At 46.1% G+C, this 18,974-nt stretch overlaps 1 protein-coding gene and 1 long non-coding RNA gene across 4 annotated transcripts in view; one reads left to right on the forward strand and one right to left on the reverse strand.

The window, feature by feature from the left end:
• FAM117A (family with sequence similarity 117 member A) overlaps nucleotides 1-18,974 on the reverse strand; it is a 43,167-nt gene that overhangs the window by 21,295 nt on the left and 2,898 nt on the right. The gene's annotated exons all lie outside the window — the stretch shown is intronic.
• Nucleotides 12,298-18,832, forward strand: LOC145542858 (uncharacterized). Its single transcript, XR_014080193.1, has 6 exons — nucleotides 12,298-12,389; nucleotides 12,807-12,898; nucleotides 14,060-15,375; nucleotides 16,005-16,154; nucleotides 17,952-18,159; nucleotides 18,508-18,832. It is a non-coding gene; the product is annotated as an uncharacterized LOC145542858 (long non-coding RNA).

Here is an 18,974-nt window from a genome sequence, read left to right on the forward strand (position 1 = left end):
TCAGTTCAGTTCAGTTCAGTCGCTCAGTCGTGTCCGACTCTTTGCAACCCCATGGACTGCAGTACGCCAGGCTTCCCTGTCCATCACCAACTCTCAGAGTTTACCCAAATTCATATCCATTGAGTCAGTGATGCCATCCATCTCATTCTCTGTCATCCCCTTCTCCTGCCTTCAATCTTTCCCAGCATCAGGGTCTTTTCAAATGAGTCCGTTCTTTGCATCAGGTGGCCAAAGTATTGGAGTTTCAGCTTCAACATCAGTCCCTCCAATGAACACTCAGGACTGATCTCCTTTAGGATGGACTGGTTGAATCTCCTTGCAGTCCAAGGGACTCTCAAGAGTCTTCTCCAACACCAGAGTTCAAAAGCATCAATTCTTTGGTGCTCAGCTTCATTGATAATACTATGAGATATACATCCTTGGGGGATTTGCCTTCTGTGTGGTGTGTGCGTGCATATATTTCAAGATAAAAATGGGATTATACTGTACATATTATTTTGCAGTTTTCACCTTACAAACACCTTTCCAAATCAATATACAGTGACCTCAACACATCATTTTAAATGACCTTAACACTCTTAAAACTTTTCAAAGGCTTTCTTTCAAAGATGGTATTCAAAAGCCTCGTGTTCTAGTCCCACTTATCTTTTCTTTACACATCACTTCTCTTCAAGGTATCTTATGTCCCAGACAAACTACACTGTACACCATTTCCCATCCGAGACTTGGGCCTGCCCTCCAAAACCTCCTTGGCCCTGAGGTTTTGCACATGTGCTCAGGGCTAAAACCTGACCCATCCATCAGGGCCAGCCTAACCATCTCCACCTTGACGCAGCCTCCTAGGTCCCCTGGAAGGAATGTCTCAGGATTTTCTGATTTTCCTCAGTACTCTGTACTCTTCTTTTTCTGTCTAGGCTGCTCTGTGCAGCATGTGGGATCTTAATTCCCTGACCAGATCCAACCCGTGCCCTCTGCAGTGGAAGCACAGAATCTTAACTGCTGGACCCCCAGGGAAGCCCTTGTTGTGTCCTCTTCTATGTCCTCTTCTAGTACTTCGCAGCCTCTCTCGGATGACAAGTATTTGTAACTCCCAGATAATAACCAGTGGCCAAGGGCTGTGTCTAATTTATCTTTGAACTCCACACAGCATCTAGAGCATAGGGCTGAACACTGGCAGATGCATTAAGTACTTGCACAAAATCAAAAACCTGTTACTATAAGGGTGAGCCTGCTCTAATTACACCTGGATTCCAATTGCACCTTGCATATCCATGCTCACCCTGCTCCCTGTGAGTAAATCCCCCAGAGTCGCTTGTCCCTTTCCTCTCTCTGAGGCTCAGGGAGGCCCAATGTCTTTTCTCTCTTCCCTGCACCTGTCGCTCAGTAAGTTAGTGACAGGCATGCTAGGTTCAAGTCCCAACTGCATCTCCTACACCAGCACTTCAACCACTTGTTTTTCTATCCTTGGTTTAAGATCAAAATATGGAAATCTGGATATTTCTGGGAGCTTCTGACCCATGCTGGCAGCCTGGCCAGACACCAAAATGCTATCCTGTGGTTCTTCCAAACTGTCTCTAAGAGTCCACGGATGAGGCAGGGGTTTTGGAGGGCAAGTTTACAAGATTACATGACAGAGAAGCAAAGAGCAGGTGGGAAGCAGATGAGCCAGAGACTGGCATAGAGGCCAGAATACCATGATCCTAACAGCTGCTTCACTGCTGTTGGAAGGAAGGGGGCTCTGGCTCCAGAGGTGAGAAAAAGCTCTGGGGAGAAAGACTTCTTGGAGACACCTCTCCCAGCCCCTCAGCAGAATTTGTTGCAAAAACCTCCTTTAGAATTTTTCCATTCTGAGGCTTTAAGTATACCCCCATTTACATAATACTTTCAAGTTCTACCCCAAAGTACTTGTGTGGGTACAGTCTTTTGTTTTCCTAAAAGGGATTCCAGAAAGATTGATAAGGAAAACAAGGCACAGAGAAGTCCAGTCTCACACTGGACTTGGTCACCCAGTGAGTTAGGAGCAGTCACATTCAAACCCAACCTTCCTTCCTACATCAGCTTACGGGGGCTCTCGGCCTTCATGTATCAGTAATGCCCTTGAGGGTGTGGGACACCTGCCTACACACCTGAAGGAAGGAGTGCCTGGAAGGAGGGGAGTGAGGAAGGAGACTGCGGACCTGACCAGGATGTCTGTTTATTTTTTTGGGGGGGAGGTGTGTGCAGATGGTTGGTTGGTTTTCTGGAGAAGGTTTTGAAACCTGGGGGAAAGTCTAGTATCCCCAGGGATGTCTGAAAGCACGCCTGTCTTACACTGTTCCCATGGATACCCTTCACATCCTGCCCCATTGCTGAACTACAGGGGTCCACTCTCAAGGGCAGTAACCAGAGGCTACATTACTCCCCAGCATCCCCAGGGCTGGGGAGGGCCCAAGATCCTGGAATTTGGTGTAAGACTCCAACCACCCATTTTGGTCAATTCTACATGCCCTCCAGTCATTTCTGATCAAAGTTATTCACAAAGACTGTCAGGGTTTCGGTGGTTCTGACTTCCTCCTCCATATACAAAAAAAAGAAAGGAAAATCACCAAAAATGATTAAGGGCAAAACCAAGGTGTCACATTCCTCCCCAAATGCAACACAAACCAAAGCAAAGTCAGACACTGGCATGTTCTGTACTATCCTCAAAGGGACCACAGGCTGGTGGACCGTGGCCCCGACATATCTGGAAGGGACTTGGGTGCAAGCGATCTGGTTCTGATCTCAGCTCGGCCCTCACTGTGATGGGACTGTAGCCCACACCATGCACCCTTCACCCCTCACCAGACCTGCTCTTCCATTGTCGGTAGGAGCACAGTCCCAGCTTGTTATCTCTTAGGGAAGCAGCGCTCCCCGATCTCTTTGGCACCAGGGACCGATTTCATGGAAGACAATTTTTCCACGGACCTGGAGTGGAGGGGATGGTTTCGGAATATTTCAAGCACATTACATTTATTGTGCACTTTGTTTCTAATCTAATGCTGCTGCCGATCTGAGACGAGGTACCGGTCGGACCCCTGCTGCAAAGAACAGATGAGAGGCAAAAGACTTTAAAGTCTTTGTTAGATAGATTACATCAAACCAATTACTGTCAGTTAACCCTTCCCCATGCTCTGATCTTTTAGGATTGAAGGTGGGGGTGAGGAGTATAGGAAGAGGAGATATGCAGGATGAGTTCCAGTCACCAACGTCCCCTGGGAAGGGGGCAGCTTAGTGTCAAGTCTTTTCCTTCCCTAGTGTTGGTCTAACCCAGGCCGGACAGCATCCAGAGAGAACAGTGCAGGGGAAACAGCCACCGGGAGGCGTAGGCTTCAGAGGCTCGGTCAGATTGGCATGTCCCCCAAGTGAGCGCAAATGGAACAGGAGCTCCTGGGCTCTCCCTCCCTCATGGGTACACCGGAAAGACCTGGGGATGGGGTTCTGCCCTGCAATTGTGTGATTATGGTTAAAGGAGAAGCGTTGAGAAGTCACAAAGAACGGTTGCTTGTGGTCGGAAAATGGACTGGTTTCATTTCTGGAAAGTACCCTCTCAGATTTGGGAAACAGGGGGAGAGAAACAGGACAATTGGCTGTCCTGTCTGAGAAGAGCCGCCCCTATCACGACAGGCCAAGACAAAGCAACAGGCTGCCGGGGCACTGGCTGGGTGGCTGCAGGTGGGTGGGGTGTCCTGTTTACAGTGCTGTGGGTATTATCGGCCCATCGCATGCAGCAGCCTCCACAGCCCAACCACCTGGCGAAGCTCCCTGGCACAGGGCCAGGCTGTTTCACCATGCAGCTGAGCAGTGGCGGATGCTTTGGTTCTTGGGCAACAGCAAATGGGAAAAACAAAACAGCACACACCGGAGATAAGAAGCCTTAGGTGCTATCTTCTGGAGCCACTTGGCCATGTCTCCCAACTGCTGCCTGTGTATGGCTTTGGGGAGGGGGCCTCTGAGTGGAGAGGACGAGCGGTGCAGTGTCTGTGCCTTGGGGAACAGTGAATAGGACGGAAACACACGAACAGCTGACAAGGGGCCTGGCCCACCACAGCAGACTGATCGATTCCTTCAGTAGCAGATTCTAAGTGCCCATCATGAGCCAGTAAAGGTGACACGGGAGGAGCAGGACAAGAAGCTTCTGACCAGGCTGAAGTGGGGGCAGCCAATATAATCCCTAAGGGCCAGGCTGCCAGCTCAGCCTCTGGGGTTCCTCTAGCCACCGACTCTCCAGAAGGACCTCATATCCCTGGCTGGAAATCAGCTCAGGCCTGACCACACCAGCAAACCCCCATCCTGAGAACCCAAAGGAGAAGGGCAACAGCTCTTAGGAGGAGGGGTTGGGGCAGGAGGAAGGCAGCAGATGACACAGGAAGTGAGGCATCTGTGGCTGCCCTTCTCAACTTGGCCAGAGCTAGACTGCAGGGTGGAGGCTTAGCAGCTTACAAGGAGAGAACAGCCCCTGACCAAAGGGTCCTGGCTGAGCAGCTATGGGGCTACTTCCCTTACTTTACTATCTTTTGGGCAACACAGGTGAGAGAAGCCTGGGAAGTAAGATGAGGCTACTCTCCATCCATCCTCCAGACTCACTCCATGAGTCTGAGTAACCCCAAAATATCCAAGAAGGACTACAGAAGTAAGGAGAGAGACAGTCAATGAGATTTCACATGTGGCAAAACTCAGCAAGTGGTAAGTTCAACAAACAAGTTACTGGTCACTTTCTCATGTTGCTGAGGTTTGAACCAATATTAGCACTAGTCTTCTCGCCTCCCCTCTTTAAGAGAAAAAACTCTCATTATAACAGAAGCTGTAAATATATTGGAGGAAATTAAAGGAAATTTTAAAATGTAGATTAGCAAAACTGAAAATAAAAATGATGCATGCCATCACTCAGAAATCACTACTGAGCAATCCTTCCTGATCTTGTGCACATACGTAGGCATATATATATATATATATATATATATATATATATATTTTTTTTTTTTTTAATGAGATCCTATTACACATGTTTTTCTAACAATATGCTTTTTTCAATCACTGATTTTCACTTTGGGAGCAGGCAGAGGCAGGGCCGCCCAGGAGGCTGAGGCAGGCAGCCGGTTGCACGATGGGGGAGCAGGCCCTGTCCTGTCTCCTAGCTGTGATGCAGCACTTTTGTTGGGGGTGGGGGGAGGGAGGAATGCTAATCTGGAGGGGAGCAAAGTAAAACAGCGATTCAGAGTTTCTAAACATTTCCCCAATACCAGATTTGCAGTAATTAGGGGAAGTTCCTTCTTGCAGCTTCATAGGGATTACTTTTCCATTTTAGTATGTGTGTTGGGATTAAGCAGTGCAGGCAGTCTTCTGAGCTGCTTGTGGTCCCGCGCCGCTTAACTGCTTAAGTCAGGGACATGTGGGTTTTGGAGGGAAGTTGTGGTCAAACCGAAATCCCCAATATGACTGTACAGGAGTTAGAAGCCCTCCTTGGAAAGCCCAAGGAGACCCCATCCATCCCAGCTGGGAAAATTAAACGCGGAGCTTTAAACACTTCTTTCAACACCAAGCAATAGCTCATTTCAACCATAACAGGGAAAAGAAGCTAAAGAAACAAGATTAAAAAGAAAGAGCCAAAAAAAAAGAGTAACAGCACATTTTCATTACCAAGAAGTCTTAACTAAAGAGAAAAAAAATGAAAAACTTCAGCCAAGGCCTCAGTACTGACTCCGTACTTAATACTCCTTCCGTATCTAAGTGTGCAGCTCAGGTGAAAGCATTTCTCGCTGTGTGTCTGACTCCCCAGGATGCAGACCACACCTACGGGTGGCTGGAGAGAAGGGTCAGTAGAAACTCATTTGGAGGTGTCACTGTGGGGAAAAAATAAGGAAGTCCCAGACTCTTTTTAGCAAGGAGGGAAAGGCTGATTCCACAGTGTACACGTGTGTGTGTGTGTGTGCGTGTGTGTGTGCACGGGCACAAAGAGAAGACAGCAGTTACTTACTGCGTGGGCACAAAGAGAAGACAGCAGTTACTTAGATACTTGTTGAATTCTCAAGAAGCTGCAGTTAGAACAAAAGGAAGTGGTGTGGACTTTTCACCTCTTATCTGAATGCTCTGAAAAGGAGTTTTGTAGGATTTCAACATTCTTAAAACAGGACAAAATACTAGCAGTTACTGATTGGAGCATGTTTTCTTTTGGGATCTAGTTGGCCTTTGTAAGAAGAGCATAAATAGCCATGGCCTAGCCTTCTCCCCCTAAAAACAATTCTCACACCTTTTTTATTTGGGAGTGATGAATTTCTGGATTGCTATAAACTCAGAGGACAAGCATAAACCTTCAGTATTTTCACTCCGGACGACAATCTGATTCCTATCAAGCAGAGAAGAGATCATGATGTCCAGTCAGCTCTTTAAAGATAAAAGAGGTGAAGGAAGAACCAGAGGTTGGGGAGGTTCATCTACAGTAAATCCTGTAAGAGGACAACCGTGATTGAAACCCTACCCTGATTTCTGTTCTGAATGTGTATGCCCCACATACTCTCAGGAATTCTCCAGGCGAGGGCCATTTCTCCAGTGCCACAAAGCAACTTGAGACACAGGTCTTTTTTCCCCACAGAAGACTTTTCAAAGTTCATTTCCCCTCTTGTGTTTCATTGTCAGACTCAATTGTCGTGACTGGCTGGATGCCTTGGTTCAGGAACTTCCCCTCAGTCTGGAAGGGTTCTATTTCTTTCCCCTACTAGGAACCAGTGCAATCAAACCTGCATCTAGGGGACAGTTCTACTCACTGGGCATGTGAGACAAAAGGACAGAGACAATTAAAAAAGGAGGGATCCCTTTTCTAGTGAGGACAGTGGAAAGTGAGTGAAAGAAAGAAAAGGAAATAAGAATAGAATTACAAAAAAAAAAATAGAATTACAGATAATGTTCAAATAGTCAAAATAACCTCTGCTTTGTAAACAAATCATGACTTATTTTTAGCTTCATCTAGCATGGCTTTTCCCAAACCTCACGAACTGCCAGACAGCAACATATGTGTGAGCAGCTGATACTAAATTTACTATCAGTCCAAGTCACACAAAATAACCTAGACTTTGACCAAATTTGATGGCCTCAATTTGTTGCCGTCCCCCCAGTGGATTCCAAAACTCCAAAATTTTTTATTCCTCTTTAGAACAGCTCACATTAATACTCATGCCCTTCTGTGTTAGTTTAGAACCGGCTTTATGCAACTCCCAAAGTAACAGCTCAGTCAGGAAGAGTCATCAGTGGATGCCAAAACTACTGGGAAAAACATTGTGGAGAACAGAATATTTAAACGCTGAAGTATCTCCCCATAAACCACTTATAAGAGAATAATGTACTTCTGCAATGGGAAAACTGGTGGTCACCACGGGTGATCAAACTCAGCATTACTAGTAATGAAAGACCTAACATCATATGCCTCCTGAAGTGATACATTATGGGCACACAACTTCACCCATGAAATGTTTGTGCCCAAAATGTTTTACTTGAATCAAATCGGGCCCCAGACCTAACTTTCCACTTGCAGGAAATACAGGGGATGGAGGCAGTTTCGATCCCTGGCTGGGGAACTAAGATCCTGCATGCTGCCGAGCATGAGCAAAAATTTTAAAACAAACAAAAAACTAAATTAAGAAGTGGCATGTCATCCCAGGAGCAAGACCTAGACTGGGCAGACTTAAGGGGTTCCCACAGGCCCAGAAACACAGCAGGAATTGGATATCACCTCAGTTAAGCCCCACCATGTTAGCCCTGGGCATCCATTCGCCATTACTGCTCTTCAGCAGGAATGTAGGAACCAGTGAGATCCCAGGGAAAATGAGTAAAAGGTAGCTAGAGGGAAGGTAGCTAGATCCCAGGAGGAAGGTGAACTGTGTGAGTGTAAAAACAAAGGACAGAAAAGACTTCAATTAGGAGGGATTCCAACCAGATAAAAGGAAGAACTTCCTGCTCATCAGAACAGGAGGGATGGATGAGGAAGATGGTAGTGTCTGCCTTTGAAGAGCTCCAGGGAAAGATCGTCACATGGCCCCAGAGGTCTCAATATTCACCTCCCAGAAGGCAGGAGGTTGTACCTGGAGAGTTTGAGTCCCAGCTAGTTCTAGAATTCCCCAACTGTTAAAGAGTGAATAATAAGAGATGGCTACTGACAGAGTCAGCTAAACTGAAAGCCCCAAAGCCCATGCTGTCATTTGGGGCAAAATTAGCTAAGGGAGAAAACAGGCACAAAGTCAAAGTGAGATATGTCTTACGTGGGCTCATCAGGCTCCCAGATCATCTCTCCCACCTCCTCCCCTAGGCAGGAGAGTATAAATAGCACTCAATTTACCTGTGGCTTGCCACAGGCAGAAGGGCTGTCACGTGTTAACTGCTGAGTAGACATCAGAGCTCAGGGGGCAGGTTTGCTCACTTGCTACACCTCAGTAGGTCTAACAGGACCTCTTCTCTGGTTCATTTGCTTTGGGCTGGGGGTTGGTGAGGGGGGTTTAAAGGAGCAATTAATCAATTCTGTTTCTCAGGGCCATGCTTTGCCTTCAGGGTCTAAAATCCTACTAGGGTTGACTCCGCTCAACCCTCAAAGCCTTAAAAACCTCCATGGATCATTTTGTCCCACTTGCAAAGTCTTCTCTGGTTATGTCCATCTCTTTACTCAAGTTCTCTACTCTGTTCCCAGCTTCAAAATGGAAATACCCAAGAAACCACTCTATCCCACCGAGTGATTCCCCACCTGGCCTCTGACATTCTGGAACTGATCCAGCCTGACCTCAAATCCCAGGCAAATTCCCAGGCTCTGCCTGGTGGAAAAACCCCAAAGTGTGCTAGGCTACATTCCAGGGCAGCCCCTGCTCTAAAGCCCTGGTCGTGCTGGTTGCTTAGATCTCCTAAGGGAGGCTCAAAGGTCATATAGTGCCTCCAGGGTAAACCTTGTCTGAAACACGATTAGATGGCTCCTCTAGAAAGAGCCTTGAAAGGCATGACCTTGGGAAGACTTTTCCTACCCTCACTGTACACCTGAGACCACTGATGACTTCACAGCAGAAGGATGCTTGTCAAGTGACCTCTCCACATGTGCTTTCAGGGGCTGAGGAGGACACAGAAGGTGGGTTATACCTTTTCCCCATACATGATGGGTTTTGTATCTGCCCTTAAACCAAAAGCTGCTTGACAGTAACAACACCTTTTATGAGTCAGGTAAAAAGAAGGCTTATCCTCCTGAAGCAAAGGGAGAACATGATCCACGGGAGCAGACTGGGGTGTTAATTACCAAGATGTCCCCTCCATGCCTCTAAGAGCTGGAAGAAAAAGACTTCAGTGGTCAGGGTCCCCCCCTAAGTAGACAGCTCTGGCCATCTATACAGCAGCTCTAACACAGGCCTCTACACTGCACAGCACCCAGCAGGACCTTGGGGACAGCCTTTTCTCATCCTCTTGCATCTTATCTGGATACTGGATGCTATCCACCAGGCACTGATTTTGGGGTGAGACAGAGCCAAAAGAACACTGGAGACAGCCTATATAGCTTGATAACCGCTTAAGAACAAACAGTCGAAGCATAAAAACTGGCATAGTAATATACTAAAGGGGCTTCCCAGATAGCTCAGCTGGTAAAGAATCCGCCTGCAATGCAGGAGACCCCAGTTCGATTCCTGCATCAGGAAGTTTCCATGGAGAAGGGATAGGCTACCCACTCCAGTATTCTTGGGCTTCCCTGGGGGCTTAGACTGTAAAGAATCTGCCTGCAATGTGGGAGACCTGGGTTCGATCCCTGGGTTGGGAAGATCCCTCGGAGGAGGGCATGGCAATCTATTCCAGTATTCTTGCCTGGAGGATCCCTATGGATAGAGGAGCCTGGCAGGCTACAGTCCATGGGGTCCCAAAGAGTCAGACGTGACTGAGTGACTAAGCATAGCACAGCACAATATAGTAAATGCTCATGGGTCCATTTCATATAACTGGCTGGAGTACCTGAAAAAAGTCCTTTGAGGCCAACTTAACCACAGTCTCACACTTTAGGGTGGCTGCAGGGTGGCAATTTAGGTAAAGGACACATACTAAAACTAAAGATTTTCCAAAAACTGTTTCTTCTATGTTAAGAAGTAGAGTTAGACTCATTCTACCCCAATTCTGAAAGCTGGCAGGAAATGTCAGTAAACAAAAATGTCAGGAATAATTCAAGTGCCTTGAAGGAGACAGACAGATGCAGAGTACGCAGTGTGGAGTGAGAGAACAAGAGCTAGGAACAAACAGTAGCATCTGGATCCTTAACGCTCCTTAGCGGTGATGACCAGATCCACTCCTCTTGGGGCCCTGTGGTCAGTGGAAGATTTTCACTGACAAAGAGTGCAGCCCTTCCTTGGTGTATGAAGTTGAAACTCCTGTCTACTTGGTGAGATGAGTTGCACTAAAGCATAGGCTCCTGTACACTCACAAGGTGGTGGGCACAACCGGCAGACTGGTACACAGCCAAGAGAGCTGCCTGGCCCAGCCTATAATCTGGCATCACTTTCTATTAATAAACAAAACTCAACTTATTTTTCCTTCAGATTTCTACTATAAAAATGAAAAGTGGTATTACTCTGCAGCTCTGGCACACGGAAGCCTTCTGATTTCATGTATTTTAAGAAATGAAGAGAGCTGAATGAAGAGCAGAGTGAGAACGTTTCTCAGAATGAGGAAGCAGTTTTCCCTAGAAGATAGCTGGACATCCTGAACATGCTCAGGAGGATTAGCAGCCTGATGCAACACCGCTGACCCCTCTGCCGGGTCAATGTGGGGCACGGACTGGGCTCAGACACACGGTAGCAGGCACCCAGTGGCTCTCAGAATCTGATGCCAACCTTGTCCAGCTCGACCAGCAGGGACAAGCTGCAGTCTCCTAACAACGGTCAACACTTGGGCCCAAATCCTGCCTCAACGTGCTACATGAACTCAAGACGAGTCACTTAACTTCTTTGGACTTCAGTTGTTCTTTCTGTTAAATGGGAAGAATAAGAAATGTTACAAGGATGACAGAAGAAAACTTCCATTCTAAAGAACTCCTGATATAGTCAAATTAGCCGAGCATATATTCATTTTTCAAAACTTTTTATTTGGGTGTAAGAACAAGAACAGTACACAGAATACCCATACGCACTCTCCCCAGATTTGCCTGTTGTTAAACATTTGTCCCGGAGAAGGCAATGGCACCCCACTCCAGTACTCTTGCCTGGAAAATCCCATGGACGGAGGAGCCTGGTAGGCTACAGTCCATGGGGTCGCTAAGAGTCGGACACGACTGAGCGACTTCACTTTCACTTTTCCCTTTCATGCACTGGAGAAAGAAATGGCAACCCACTCCAGTATTCTTGCCTGGAGAATCCTAGGGACGGCAGAGCCTGGTGAGCTGCCGTCTATGGGGTCGCACAGAGTCGGACATGACTGAAGCGACTTAGCATAGCATAGCATAGCATAAACATTTGTCCTGTTTATCATTTGCTTTCTTTCACGCACTTTTCCTTATATACACACTCATATACATGCTCTCCTACAGTCACATCCAGCACTCACATGTTCTCAATTAAGACAAACGTGCGCGTGTGCACACACACACACATAACACACTCACATCCAGCTACACAACACACACTGTCCTTTGTTGGGTTTTGTGTGGTGGTCTGTCTAAACAACTAGGAGGGGGGTAGTTTCGTGATGAAGAAAAAGCCAAGTGGGGCATGCTATTTGGTGATGGGTCCACAGCCCCACTCCCCACTCCTCACCTCCAAAGCAAAAGTAAGCACTCAAGTATTCTGGCTTAGAGATGAACTATTACATGGACAGGGACCAGGAAAAGTACATTTTACATAAGATAGTTGGTTACTCTTTTCTTTTTCTTTAAAAAAGAAAAACACACACAAAAAAAACAACAAAGGCATTTACATGAAGCATGGAAGCAACTTTATTATATAGAACTATATTTATATTTGTTATAGTGGGGCTTTACCTATGCAGTTGGGAAATAACTGGGAAAGAAAGGTTCCACATAAGCATATGGTTATTAGAACATTCAAGAATTCTATACAAAATCTGGTTTTGTAAGAGAAATAAGGAAGTCAGAGCTGCCCATAACCCTCCCTAGGAAGCAGCCCAGGCAGTTCTCCATAATACCACATCCCCAGATGGAGCTTTCTCCTGAGTTCAAGTCCCTGCTAGTCCCCTTATTGGATACACACTTGTCTCATAAAGGCACTATCAGGTATCACAATGACTCTACTCCCAATTAATCTAAAGCTAGAAGAGAGACACATTCAGGCAGGACATGGCCAGGGTGGTGGAGGTCTGCACCAGTGATCCCCTTTATGGAGGACTAAATTGTCATCTAAGCCACAATCCCATCGGTACCTACGTCCCCAGCATAGGAATGTACCACCCACATTTATCTGGGTGCTTTTGGGGGATTCCACACTTACACACAAGAAAGACACCCTTCCCCATAAGCTCCACCGTAAGACTATCTCCCTGACATGGGTCAAAGCTCAGTAACCATGACCATGACTTCACAGAGGCAGTAAAACCCTGCTTCTTGGTTACCTTCTCATTCCGCATGGAAATCACATATTTCAAACCAGTTAGAAACACTCAAAAGCTGCCACCATATCACACATATAATGTTGTTACCATCAACTTCCAGTCAGCCACATCAAGTGGACAGTTACTTGTGGGGTGCTTAAGGAACAAATAGATTTCTCTGCAGCCCATTTTCCTAATTCTCTTCTGGTCAGTTAAACACATAAACTTTTGCTTCTGGCATACAGGTATGTGAGCAGAAGGGAAACAGGCTGGATGTGTGTGGGCAGGCAGCACAGGATGCCAGCCTGGAGGGAAATTCCTCACGGACTCTCCACATGTAAGTGGGAAGAGCCCTGGATCAGGAGCAAAAGGGCTTTACTAGTCACACAGTCTTGGGCAAGTCACTTCCTCTAGGGGCCTCAGTTTTCCTATCTGCACAAACAAGCAAATGCCACCTGCAACTGCAGGTCTTTGACGAGAATGAAGGAAAAACATTCAAGGGTACCGACCACTAGCAACAAAGAGCTAAATATGCAAAATACACTGTCACAACTAAAGCTACCCACATTCTCAGCTTCCCTGAAAAATGCACATGGATTTTGGGGCTTTCTGGGGTTGGGATCCAAACTTTCTTTCCACAGAAGCAACTGCTTTAGCCTTCTGTGAAAAGAGAACTCCCCAGGATAAAGGTTCTAATGAAAAAGAGTCCAGGTGCTGCCTCCGGCATTAAGATGTGCACACACCACATGGATGGCTTTGCATGGGCCTCCCCTCCCCAATCTCGAAATCCAGACGACACAATATTGTGAAAGCTCTCTGGTTGCCTCCTTCTGTCACGCCAAATGCTATACACTCCACCCTCAACTCCAATTTGTGTGTCATATCTGATGGGCATGAGTTACAAGACAATCGCCAAATAGGGGCCAGGCATCAGGTTCTCAGCCAGCTTGCAGGTGTGGGGCAGGGAGCGCATGTGTTATCAGCTGCGGTTCTCTCAAAGCTGTGTGGGCGATCAAACACATGCAGAGCACAGAGAACTCTTAAAGGGAAGCAGTATGTGGCAGTGGGGTTAGGGGGTGGAGAAGAGGGGAGGAGGAGAGAAGCTGCTTTTTTTCCCTTACAATCACATTTTTACTCTGTTCAAAGTTACCCCCAGCTGGGCAGGTTTATGAAACCATTTGACTAAGCCACCAGGCCTGCAGTTTGGCAGGAGAACACAGGCTCTACACATGACAGCGTAGGTATCAGGGCTTGGAGAATGACAGTGAGCATCTCTTTCCAGTATTTCCCCCATTTGGTGGGGAAAAGAAAAGAAGAAACAGCAGTGCTTTGTATTAATATAAAGGATGGTGCCTGGGTTGGGATGGGAGCTTCTAGCCTGATCACACCTCTGGTCACCCTAAAGCCAACAATTTTGCCTAGCCAACAAGCTAGACAATTCCGTTCTCTAGCCCAGAAAAGCTGCTAATTCAGATTCTGCTTTCTGTATACATTATAGCACTCCTAGGAATTTGGTGCAAATCCACCTGGAATGAAAGGACATCCAGCCTTCATCCTTGGCTTCTCACCCATATACACATCTAAGCCTAAAGCCAGGTCATCTGGCTCGTTTACAAAATCACAACAAAATCCTAAACATTGGCTGTTTCCATGGATCAACCTGGTAACTAACCGCCCAAGCTCACCCTCTGGCTTTAAGTGTGTGGGGGAAGAGAATCTACAGGCCTAGCAAAGACATCCATGGAAATGCCACGTCTTTGCCACCAGCTGGGCTTTGAGCCCAATAACCAGGATGAATGGGAGACCAGTGATTGGAAGAGAGAGAACACTAACACTTCAAGAGGGGAGGGGGTGCCTTATAAGTAGCTAAAGAGAGAGTGTGGGGACCAGAGGTGGGAAAAACCATTGCAAATGAGCCTGGGGAAGTGTGGCTCACTCCCCCCTCCCCTGCTGCCTTTCCAGCAACTCCATCCAATAAGTATTTATTAAGCACCACACTCCCCATCTGCCCTGGCCCTCCCTCTGCAAAAACACTCAAATCTGTTCAAGCTGCAGGGTGAGTTCCATTGCACTTGAACTTGAAACATGAGGTGCCTATCTTTTAAAAAGGCAAGCACACAATTTCCAACATGGGGCAGAAGGGCCTAAAGAGATTTGAGAAAGTTAAAGAGCACAGCTGACCAAACAAGGACACACTAATGCCACTTTCAAAAGGGAAGGGAGGGAGTAAAAATTTAATTTAACCTTAGGCAGAATAATACACTGGCCAACTTAAAAAAAAAAAAAAAGCCTACTAGAGACATCTCAGTAATTCTCTAATTAATCCTACCTAACTCTAAATATTCCTTCATTTTGTACCTCCTCCAGTTTGAATTTACATTTTATTCACTAGTGCATGTGTTAGTAATTTGCTTTCAGAGCTGTATGTTTAATCCTACCTTTGCCTCTTAAGGAGGTTAGACCTCCATGCTCTCCTGCATGTGGGAGGCAAGCAGGTGGTAACCGAGACCTACACTTGTTAACAAAGTTCCTCCTGGGAAAGCCATCCACCATTTGCAAGATGGGACACACAGGGTCAGAAAAGTGGCGCCCCAAACTACCACCCTGCCTGCGGAATCCTACCAACTCTAAGAAGTCACAGTTGGGCAGCGTCTGAGAGAAAACTCCCCCATCCCTAAGCCTGCCACTTCAGATCATCCAAAGCCCTCGGAGGTGTCTCCCCAGCACCGCCCCCCCCCGCCAACCTCCACCCTTCTAGAACGTGTAGCAGAGCTGACCCCAAGGCGATCACCACCCCTGGTGTCAGCTGTCTGGGTAAGTGTCTGCACACAGCCCAGACTTTAGTTCCAGGTTCCCCAGGGGCTGGAGTTAAAAGTTTTCCTATTATGAAATACTTTGACAGCATTCTTTTAAGTTCATTAAAGCAACCCTTGACTGGCTGTGGTGCTCCCACAAAGTAAAAGTCGACTGAAGTATATTCAGGACCTGAGGACAAATACTTAAATAACTCCAAGCTGGGCATTCAGTTTTGTAGCAACTCGGAGGAAAAGTGTGGAGGAGAAAGCAAAGTGCCAGGAAGAGTTTTCAAACCCAGGAAGTTCAGTAGGGACCATGAGCTGGAGGCCTGGCTGAGAGCAGCCAGCTGTGGAGAGCCTCCCTCCAGACAGCTGTTCCCAAGAACAAGAGCCCCTTCAGTTCCACACGACCGGAGAGGAACTGGAGCACAGATCATTTATAACTTCAAATATAATCCCAAACTCTTTTCTCTCTGAGATCAGGATTTGTTTTGGACCCAACAATGTGACTAGCTTAGCTAATGTTTGGTTAATTCATAAAGTGGCAAACCAAATAACGGAGCCCTCGGTGAAGACTCAATCACCAGATTTCTCACTCAGCTTTTCTCTGCTTTCACTCTTCCTTGATCCCTCTTCTATCCATCTCAGAGGGTGATAAAAGATGAGACAGCCCCACCTCACCAAACTAACTTGCTGGTAGCGACCCACCTTCACTCTGAAATGGGAAGAAACACAAGGTTTTCCCGTCCAGCCCTTTCAAAGGGCTCCAAACTGTCTGCGGAATAAAAGTAAGCCCAGGTAAGTCTAGCAAAGCATCTGTGCTAGTGTCATATAGCATTTGATATATATGATGGTGTCAAAAAGAACTCAAAACCAGACCTGCCTCCAGAATACGTCACACCCTAAAATAAAATCTGAATCCTTTGGCATCAAGGCTATACATGAGAATTCTAAGAATCCGGAGGAGGATGCTCCATTAAGATCCAAGGGATATTGTGGCTTGGTGCCCATCACATCATTCATTATAAACTGGCAGAAAAAGCAGGTGCAGTGTTCTCAGACTACTAAAGCCCACCAACCACTTTGGCAACACTCATTGCTAACACAACTATGAAAATTTTGCAATCCTGCCTCAAATTTTCTAGAGGATAGTCTGAATCTGGAACCAGAGAGAATCGTGTCCTCTTACTGCCACACCCCACCATTGTTCTCAGCCGTTCTCCACTGACCTCAAATGGTTTGAAAAATCCTCACTCTATGTTACCTAAGTGGAGAGCTTCCCATATGGATAATCCTTTGCTGTACAAAATACTGAATAACACATGGACCCATGCTTCTCTGGGTACCAAAAGGATAAGTAGTTAGGAGTTATGGCCCCCGATTTCAAGGATGCCATCATTGGTGATAACATTTAAGAGTCAGATACTTCAACAGTGCATTTTGCTGACCATGTGCCTAGTGCTAGCAAAGCTGTCAAAAGCAAGCTAGCAGTGTCAGGCTGGGAAGTGCTTCATGTTTAATGCCTCCCAAACAGAAGCTGCTTCAATCACAGGTTTTTAAAGGACAACTGTAGCTCTTAAAGGATTTTAACTGCAGCCCCAAGCTTCTTTATAGGCAGATGGCTCTGTGGCATAGAAGAGTTACACTCTATTCTAATCTCCAGGCTGTTTCTAACACCAAGGTCCAGAAGGACCATGGTCTGATGAGGGTCGCTAATAAGCAACCTCCTTTATTGTTCCATACCTCTCCAAACACCCATCCCTAAGGAAGAAGTTTACAAAAGCATGCCAGGGAAACAAGAGTTTAATAATTACCAATAGCACTGCTAATAACAATGCTGCTTTACATTCACTGAGACAGCCATCGTGGAAAACCTGATGGACATTTGCTTCTATGTCCCTGTGGGGAAGTCAGTGTTTGAGGGCAACCATGACTATGCCAGCTCTCAATGATCTGTTCAGAAAAATAAAAGTTAAGGAGAAGAATCCAAAACAGGAGATAAGCTGAAAGTAATTTCCATCTGACTTTGAAATGTGTTCACTGCAACTGTGGGTTGTTAGCTTTGGAAGGAGAGTAAGAAAGGAAGAGATGCAAATTTGCCTAACAGTTAAGCTTTTATGTAAATCCAAACTAGTTTATATCTCCTGAACACGTCACCTGACAAGGGTGGTGGTGAGTACCCTGGGTTTACATGTGCTGATCTTCTATAAAGATTGAGAAATGACTAGAAGTTAATGGTGTCCCTTTCTTTTTCCCTAAAATATGAGTGGGGATACAGGCTTGAGTTTTCTTTGCTCCCTTAGGATTTTCTGAAGAGGTATATACTACATACAGTTGAAACTCGTCTTTATTCAGGAATATTGGTCAGGAACATTGTGGAAGACAAGGGGTAGGCCATTTTTTGTTTTTTTTTTTCTGAAAAGTTCATATAGTAAATATTTTAGGTTTTGTGGCTATTTGGTCTCTATCAAAACTACTCAACTCTATCACTGTGCAAAACTTCTCAAATTTTGCCAATGTGCAAAAATAGCCACAGACAATACATAAATGAAGGAGCATGGCCGTATTCCAATAAACCTTTATCTACAAAAACAGGCAGAAGCCTGGATTTGGTCTGCAGGCCATAATGTCAAGCCTTGGTTTAAGAAGAATCTAATGGGCAGAGGAGATTCAGAGGCAGCATTTGGCTCCCCCAGCACCCAGCTGGCCAGTGGGGCTGGTCTTTTAGGGAAGAATTTGCAAACCTCGATTGAACATTAGCTTCATTCTCAGGACATAGAGACAGAGACATTAAACAGAATAGGTAAGACTGGAGCCCAGAACAGTTCACCTCTTAGCCCCATTTTGTTCAACATCTGTCTGTCCTAGAAGACCTTAAAAGTCAGCAGACTCCAACTGACATAAGACACAAATAAGAATTTAATTAAAGGAGAAACTGCAGTAAGAAATTTCTCCTGGGTTTCTGTTACCTACTAGGAGCTCTTAGCTTCCTAAGAGTTGATCTTCATTTTTCTCTCCACTCTTCTGCCTTCCACACCCCTCGCCCAGGCTCATAAAAGCCCAGGCTTCCTCACTTTATGAAGACATCCCTTAAGGATGAATGGCCACAAAAGGTAAATCCTCAACCTCTCCTTTTTTAAAAAACATCTAGGGCTTCCCCAGTGGCTCAGTGGCAAAGAATCCTCCTACCAGGAGACACGGGTTGGATGCCTGATCTGGGAAGATCCCACATGCCACCGGAGCAACTAAACCCGTGCATCACAACTATTGAGCCTGTGCCCTACAGCCTGGGAGCTGCAATCTCTGAGGCCACGACCTGCAACTACTGAAGCCTGCGCACTCTAGAGCCCATGTTCCCGCAACAAGAGAATAACACTGCAACTAGAGAATAGCCATCTGCTGCAACTACAAAAAAGCACAGACAGGACTGAAGATCCAGCACAGCCAAAAATAAATAAATAAATGAATAAAATAAACAACATCTAATATATCTTGTCAAGAACACAACAGGGTGTGTGGTGGAGACAGAACTGCACAGCCCTGAGCACTACATCACTTTGAGATGGGAAACAGAAACAGTGACGACACAATTGTTTCTGAGACTCAGTCCCAGCTCAC

This window comes from Giraffa tippelskirchi, chromosome 3 (assembly GCF_054371585.1).
Source record: "Giraffa tippelskirchi isolate mGirTip1 chromosome 3, T2T-mGirTip1v1.2.pri, whole genome shotgun sequence".
Lineage (NCBI taxonomy): Eukaryota > Metazoa > Chordata > Mammalia > Artiodactyla > Giraffidae > Giraffa > Giraffa tippelskirchi.